This window comes from Belonocnema kinseyi, chromosome 1, assembly GCF_010883055.1.
Source record: "Belonocnema kinseyi isolate 2016_QV_RU_SX_M_011 chromosome 1, B_treatae_v1, whole genome shotgun sequence".
Taxonomy (NCBI): domain Eukaryota; kingdom Metazoa; phylum Arthropoda; class Insecta; order Hymenoptera; family Cynipidae; genus Belonocnema; species Belonocnema kinseyi.
The window spans coordinates 85289785-85298288 of NC_046657.1; positions in this window are offsets into that span (position 1 = coordinate 85289785).

Genomic DNA, 8504 nt, shown 5'->3' on the forward strand with positions numbered 1-8504 from the left:
AACTTTTTCCCATTTAGGCTTCAAGGATACAATGAAAAGATCTGAGGACTCAAGGAGGTTGTGAAATAGGTCGTACATATTATGCAATCGAGAGATTTTTTGTGTGTTGAACTATCGAATTTACTTGATAACCTTGCTCCTGGCTTCAGAAGCTTCTTCGGAATACATGCCAATTGGCAGCATAAAATTCTCCATAAATTTTCCCCCATGTAGCAGTATTTTATGAACTAAAGATGGCATGTAGTACCATGGATATAAGCTCACATACAGTTTTGCTTTCCTAAAAGCATACTCGTTGAAAAAGAGAGGAGGAATTTTTCTGCTATCAACTAACATTTGTAGTATGTTTCTAAACATTTTAATGAGTTTTTTATTCACTCCAGTTATTTCTGACACTTGATCAACATTCGAGGAAAACCTACGAGCCGTATTACCACAACTAGAGTTGCCAGATCCTTGACTTGGTTGATCAATTATTAACCCCATCTTCTCTTGAAATTCGTTGCAAATTCTTTTTTTAGCTTCTTTCATCTTTTCTTTATCCTCTTTCTTGCATATGCTCAATTTGCAGGTTTGTAACCGATAAGCAATATGTAGTATACACTCCATAAACCTAATCCAGGCATGCAAAGTAGAAAGACCAAATTCTAAGCTGGATACAATTTCTTTCTTCTGCTTTGCACGCTCTAGATCATTCATTTGTGATAGTGTCGCTTTGCAAATGTAGCAAGTAGAAGATGAAGGAGTATCAATGAGAACTGTACAAACTTTTCCATCCAACATAGTTAGCTTCATTTCTGTTGTCACTGTAGACACACCATTAGTCGTAGTAATTGTTGTGGGTCTAAGCTTCTGAACTTGTGTCTTAATATTTTTTATTTCCGATTTCGTTAATTCCTTTGTTTCCTTTGCACATTTAATCATGATAGGTATACAACGTTTTGGCGAGAAACTATGAGGATTCATCCAAACTGTTTCTACCATGTGCTTTACCCTCAATCATATTGGCACCATTGATGTTGTGAAAAAAGAGTCATCGGTCAAATCGTTGTTATTAAACTTCTGATCGTATTTTGCATTAGTTTAGAGTCCATCGATGCCATATTTAATTTCAAAGTCCAAATAAGTGATCTTTAATCTATTCTCTGAAATCGAAAGGCATAAATTCGGATCATTAAAAAGACGTTGAATAGTGGCATCAATAAGAGACTGAATCTCAACCGTGGCTCCTTTTTCCGATATTCGAATAATTGAAGGATAACAATCTTTTTTAATCTCTAATACATTCACATATGAAGGATAAATGTCAGCCTTTCTTTCTTTGGCCTGTAAGTGAATAGTATGATATTGATACTTTGATAGTCTGGCCTGTTGCATTAAAGCTAAAGCTTCTTCTGATGAGTATGGCACATATGATTCAAAGTCAGATTTACTTGAAATGTTTAAATTTTCAGTATCTTCAGAATTCAAAAGAACGACTATAGCATTTGCAATTTTTTTCTTCCACTCTTTCGAAAACTTCACAGAAATGCATCCTGTATCTCAGCAGCCGTAAAACTCTCTTCAATGGACATTAATTTTCGTCTCTTTGTCGCAGCAGAAGCATCTTCGAATTTTGTATCCGAACTTTTTCTTCCTCCTTTTGATTTTATCCCAGAAAAAGTAACAACGATGTCAGTTTTTAGCCACTTTTCGAACCTCTTTTCGAACTGACTTTTTATACTTAAACATTCTTTCAATTTTTTATGAAATATAGGTGAAAAATATAAATTCAAGTAATTAGCTACTATTTCTTGATGCCCAGGATCAAGATTGTACTCAGTTTGCGTGAAACTAAACAAACCTTACACGTAAGTACTCTCATTGGCAATAAGAAAATCACAAAGGACCTTCTTACCTACCTTGAGAGTATTCATTTTTTATCAAAAATAATAATACAAACAATTGAAATGTATAAACCTGCAGAAGATATTTTAAAATGACGCCAAAAGCAAATCATATAAAGATAATTTCAACGCAGCTTCTCTCAGTTATATAAACGAAAATTATGATTTCTCTTGCGAGACCGCTTGCAAGAGATAACTACCTAGCGGTGAACCTGGGACTGTACTTTTCAGTTGAGAGTCACTTGTTCTTCATTTGTTTTTCATGAAGTTACGTACAAAACAAATGAAATATAAGTGACTTCTCAATACGCAAGTACAGCGTTATTGCACCTTATTTTCACTTATTCCTCATTTATTTTTCAGGAAGTTGCATTAAATAAATAAAATATAGGCGTCTTCTAAAAACGCAAATACAGCGTTATTGCTATGGACAGTTTTCTACAGAAATTGTTATGAACAATTACGCAAATTATTATTTAATGTCCCATATCCAATTTTGGAATCACTGTTAGTTTATTGTCGGATAATTTCAGTGGAAACCCGTCACTTTTGTTCAGAAAAATCAATTTAGCTATGAGAAAAACTCGTTTATAAAGAATTTGTTTATATAAATTGTTTATAATGATTAAGTTAAATATTATTAAAATTAATTATGTTCTATGAATGCATGTGCAATAATTCCGGCTAATAGTGAGTTTCTATCTGTATTTTTTCTTAAGATAAAAATTCACAAAGCTAAAATGGTCAATTTTGTCACTATATTTTTTCACTATATTCCAGACCACTGCGTGCTGATACGAGCATTAAAATGGCCTAAAAACATTGGTAAATCTGGATAACCCTATATGACCTCGGAAAGGTCCTCCTCAATAGTCTGCTCGAACAGCTTAGCATCCATAGATGATTTAAAATAAACAATTACCCACAATAAATTGAAATGCCCTCCGCCAACATTTGACAAAAATACATGTAAGGAGAAATTAATAAAATTTTAATGATAATTACATCTTTGTTTATAAAAATTTCTAAACCCCTACTAAGCGGCCGTCTCGAGCAGAAAAATTCGAAAGGCCGTGAGTATACCATAAAAAGATGCGTAGATTGCTGCTCTCAGGAGATTAAGATATGACATCCTGATTAGCGACTTCTCTCTCTGCTGCAAATTGCTAAACCTTACCGGGCCTAGTAGGTTTTTGACATTTAGACTGAGAATTTTCCGGCTTTGAAGCAAGTTGACCTATAAAGGAGTCCATGGAGCTATTCGATCTATCCGTTATCCGATTTTGTCGTGATTTAGATTTGCTTCTTGACGAGGAGTGTGTTTCGGTCAAAATTTGTTCATTTCCCTTTTCATTTAGTAGGGATTCGACCTCCGGGGAAAAGAGCTGATGGTCCTTCAGCATAATATTGCTACCCTTAACAAACACGTTTACCTGCATTTTTTAGCTTGGTGGCAATGTGGTATAGGACTTTCCGCTCCTGCCTTCCCTCTGGTGATCTGTCAAGTGTGACAGAAAGGTTTAACTCTTTCAAAGCTGCGCGTTTGTTGAAAACCTGCTTCCATCTGCTAGAACTGAAACGCACCAGGACGGGCCTACAGCCTTGCGTCCTCCCCAGACAATGAATGGTGTCAATGTTCGATTCATTTAGTGAGAGACCAGCGCTAGTAAGAATATTGAGAACGAATGAGAAGAGGTCTTTGTTAGATTCCTTATCGTTCGAAAGGTTGTCAATAAAAACATTGCATGAGCGCGATTGTCGCTGAAGAAAGTCAACCTGTCGCTTGAGTTAACCACACTTCTCCTCTAATTCCTGATAACTTTCTTTCATCTTTTTGTACTATGCTTTGAATGTGCCAAATTCGATCTTTAGCGCATCAAAATCGGACTTCAATTGAGCTGTGTCAGTTTTAAGAAGTTTCACGTCCTGTTTGGTTTCCTCTGTGTCGGCTTTAATAGAGTTTAAAAGTTTCAGCATATTTGAATCGCCACTCATTTTTGTAAATAGTAGCTACTTTCAAAGTTGGAGATAAAAGCGATCGATAAAAGCTATCACCTCACACGCACACGCGCGAACAGTGCGCTAAGCCTGAACAAATCATGCACACTACCTGCGGCGCAACGCAAAATTTATAAAGATGTCTGTTGAATACCACAAGTTCCTCAGAAAGACACAAAACCGTTGAGAATTCTGAATGAAAATCACCAAAACTCGTCCCAAAAGGTGCACTTGAAACTCTGAGTCAAATCAAGAAATGCATACGCAGCACGAGCCACATTGCAACTCTTCTTGTGGAATATAAGTTTGGAAATTTCAATTTTTTGGCTGCCATAACTATGGAGTAATTTTAATTAAAATATTTTATATTATGTAAAAAAATTATAGATTTAATCATATAATAAATTAATTTCAATGTTTTGTAAGGTAAACAAAATTACTTTATCTTTAAACAGAATTATAAAAATATTCTTTGACAATACTACGAATTATTTTTATTAACATAATTATTTTATCTTTATAACTGATCCATTAAAAGGTCTAGGTTTTCCGTCTTCAAAGTGACATTATTTTCTGTGTTTCTGTTCTTTCTATTGCCTTATTTTCATTTATTAATTCCTCTCAATACGCCTCCATGAATTTTTCCAAGCCGATTAAAAATTATAACTTTTGCTTTTCTTTTCTACCCCTTGGTGTAACTTTCAACAAAGGAAAATTCACGTATTAATTGAAATTCAGATTATGCATTTTTCTGAATTCTTCTCTTTTTGCCGTGTACCTATAGACTCACGCGCTCTATATCAAACATACCTTTATAAACAACACTTAAACCCAGACAATAAGCGGCTGGCAGCGTATCACACACGATTTTAACTTGCTATTTACTTATAGTTCTTTGCATAGTCCACCAATAATACTTTTTATGGCAAAATGATTATTATACTTTTGTTCTTGGAATAAAACAGTTTAATGAAAAGTTTTTACGAATACGGTTTTTTTTCACGGCTTTTTCAAAAATAAGGTTTTTTTTGTTTTTTTTTTTCATGAGTAAGGTCTCTTTTCACGGTGCTTATAGCAATAAGGTTTTTTCTCAGCATTTACCGAAATTTATTTTTTTTCGTAGCATTTCACTAAGATGTGTTCTTCTTCACGGTGTTTTAAAACAATGTATTTTTTTCAAAGCGACCTAATAAACAATTTATTTTCCACGGCTTCTTTGAAAAAGGTTTTTTTATAGCTTTATTTTGCAGGGTTTTTTTCATAAGCACCGGCGTTATTTTGATGATATTATGTTATAAATATAGTATACAATGTTGAGTATATCAGTCACATAAAATATTTGGTATCGATGGATACTAGGCAGTAGATCATTCATAACCACTAGTAAAAATATCTCACAAAGGTGCTAAAAATAGTGATGACTACATATTATGAATTGCTCAACATTGAAATTAAGGACAGCGTGCTACGAGTTGCTAAAACTTGAATCACATATTTGGGAGGTACTTATGCTCTTACGTTGACGATTGTCAGAACTAAATTTAACTGGTTGTTTCTTTTTGATATAAAGGCGCAACTCGCCCAGTAGGCGAAAAAATATAAACCAGTTGCGCTTCGAGTTAAAATACATGGCCATGAACAATGGACTTGGTATCCTATGAATTTCAATGAACCTTTATTTAAAAATAAGTGCAATCTTTAGCTGTGTATAATACAATATAATAGCCCTTAAAATGAGACATATGATACGTTTACAATTTAAAAGTAACTCGCTTACTCTATACTTAACGTGAAACGTCATTGACGTCGATTTCATAGGCGCGATCCTAAGTTCTGTTTATAATTTTGTGCGTACCAGTGTAGGGCCGCTCCAGGGATTTCCTGGCGTGGTTTCGCAAAAATACGTGCGAGCTAACCGTTAATTTTTTTAAAAGAAATGGTTTACATTTATATTTATGGTCTAATGGAACTGGCTTAATCTTCCGCATGTGTTATTGAAATTCTTCGACGAAAACATAAGGATTTGGTGAGCAGTCGAATTCCGCGGGGGAAGTACCAATATCGCGCGATATACTGATCGGAAAAGGCTCTACAGATAGTGGGAGCTTCAATATTAGGAAGCGGTATTGTTTCTGGCCACCAGGAGTAAAGATCGATGATTGTTAGGCATTAACGATGTCCGTTACTTAGTGTTAACGGGCCCACGTTCTCCATGTGGACATAGCGAAAACGGCCGTCTGGTGCCACAACATTTCCCGGGAGAAGGTGGCTGTGGCACGAAACCTTGGACTGTTGACAGGACGTGCACAGTTTATACTAATTAGTGATGTTTCGCCGCATGGAGGGCCAGGCGTATCGCTTCCGGATAACGCGTTCCGTTACTTTGGCGTTTGGGTGCAATGGGTTATGGAAAAGTTAGAATATACGTTTTCACAAAGCTAACGACTCTTGGGTTTCAGCCAAGATCGACCTGGGCGGTGGATTGGGAGATGAAGGACAGCTGTCGTTGTGACGTTAGGAGGCCTTTTCGGCTTTTTGAAAAAATGTAAAAAATTTTCTGCGTGAGGCAAATCTTTCTTGAAAAAAAAGCTAACAGCTTCCATTCTCTATCGACCCGTTGTTCGAGGGAGGCTCCCATGCCTAAACTTTCTCGGGCGTAGGCGAGTTACGTAGCCCGAACGTCATCCTCATGTACTCAAAGAGTCCGAAAGAAGTGGTGATGGTAGTTTTTGGAATATCGTCAGGCGCGATAGGGATCTGATAATATGCCACGTGCAAATCAACTTTGGAGAAAACTCTCTTACCAAAAAGGATGCTTGGGAAATCGCTGAGATGAGGAACAGGGTACCTGTCTGAGGTGGTCGTTTGAACCGCGTTATGTAGCCCGAACGTCATCCTCATGTACTCAAAGAGTCCGAAAGAAGTGGTGATGGTAGTTTTTGGAATATCGTCAGGCGCGATAGGGATCTGATAATATGTCACGTGCAAATCAACTTTGGAGAAAACTCTCTTACCAAAAAGGATGCTTGGGAAATCGCTAAGATGAGGAACAGGGTACCTGTCTGAGGTGGTCGCAGCATCCAACCTGTGGTAATCGCCGCAAACTTGCCATTCCCGGTTCTTTTTGTGAACAAGGTGAATAGGGGTGGCCCAAGGACTACTAGAGAATCTGCAAATGCCGCCTTTTATTAGATTTTTTGAAATATTTTCAGCCGCAGCTAGCTTGTCAGGATGCAACCGCCTAGCTCTGCCGGCTACCGGGGGTACAGTAGTAATAATGTGGTGTTGGACCTTGTCACGGGTACTTGTGTTAATTACTGAAGCGAAAGATGTCATCTCCGGAAATTGTGCTAGTAGTTTCAAGAATGGAACCAAGGGTTAGGTTTCAAAGCAGCTTTAAGCTGTACCTCACGCTTTGGGTTCTCACGTTATATCTGATCGTCATGTACATTATGGTGGCTCAAAAAGTATTTTATTTTTTAGAGGGCAACGATCCCCCCAATTTCATTCCAAATCCGGAAAAATAAATTCCCTAACTTTTTTTTATTTTTTTTTATTTTAACAGGTGCCGGTTTTGACTTAAAGTTTCCCGTGTAAAATGCAGGAGGAAAAATAACTTTTTTGAGTTTTTGAAATAATTTTTTAGTATTTGAAAAAATGTGACGGGAAAGAATGGGAGCCTGTAGAGAATTATCCAAAAGAGAATTTCATGTATCATATATATGGGTTGGACACTCCTAATACACCCCCAGGAGTACCTAAAAACTACCCTTAAAACAAAAAATGTCAATTCTTCATGAAATCGACATTTTGAGCACTGTATTATGGTCTTCTTTATTAAAAATTATTAATGTTGGTCTAATGGAATATTTATTATCATTGATTAATTAATTTTTAATTATTCAAACAGATGGAATTTGTTTAAATTTTTTTTCGAAAATTTATTTTTTCCCCTGAAAATTTTTAGTGTTAGTCTAGTAATATGTAAGTAATAATTACACAGCCACACAAAATGGAATTTCTGTAATTAATTTTTTCATGAAAAATTATTAATGTTTCTTCATTGGAATATTTATCAATATTGTTTGTTTACTTTTATTTGACAAAAAATTTTTTAATAATAACACAGCCAAAGAAAAAAAAAGTGTGCGGATCTGGTAACAAGACACACGTATTCCTATGGATTATAGAGCGCGGAATTCAAATTCGATATCAAAAATCACCCATCACGTTATGGTTGAGCTATAACCTCAAAAAATGACGGAAAATCATGAACTGAGGCAAATAAATTTCAAAATAATGCCAGTGATGCAAATTTTCACTTCAAAAACGTGTCGAAAACTGTGAAGGATCAACCCTTGCCTGACATCAAATTATTTAACATAACTTTACCCAACAGAACCCGACCACACCTAACCTGAATTAACAGAAATTTATTGAACTACACGTAAAGCTCTGGAAGCATATTTTCCCAGTAGCAAATGTGTGCTACATCGAATGAGTCAACTCTAGCCTAAACTAGAAATAAATCTAACCTAGCCTAACCTAACCTAACTTCACGAAACACAATTAAACTGATTGTGTTGTCCCGTTGTGTTTGCGGTACCGTTTGAATCAGCT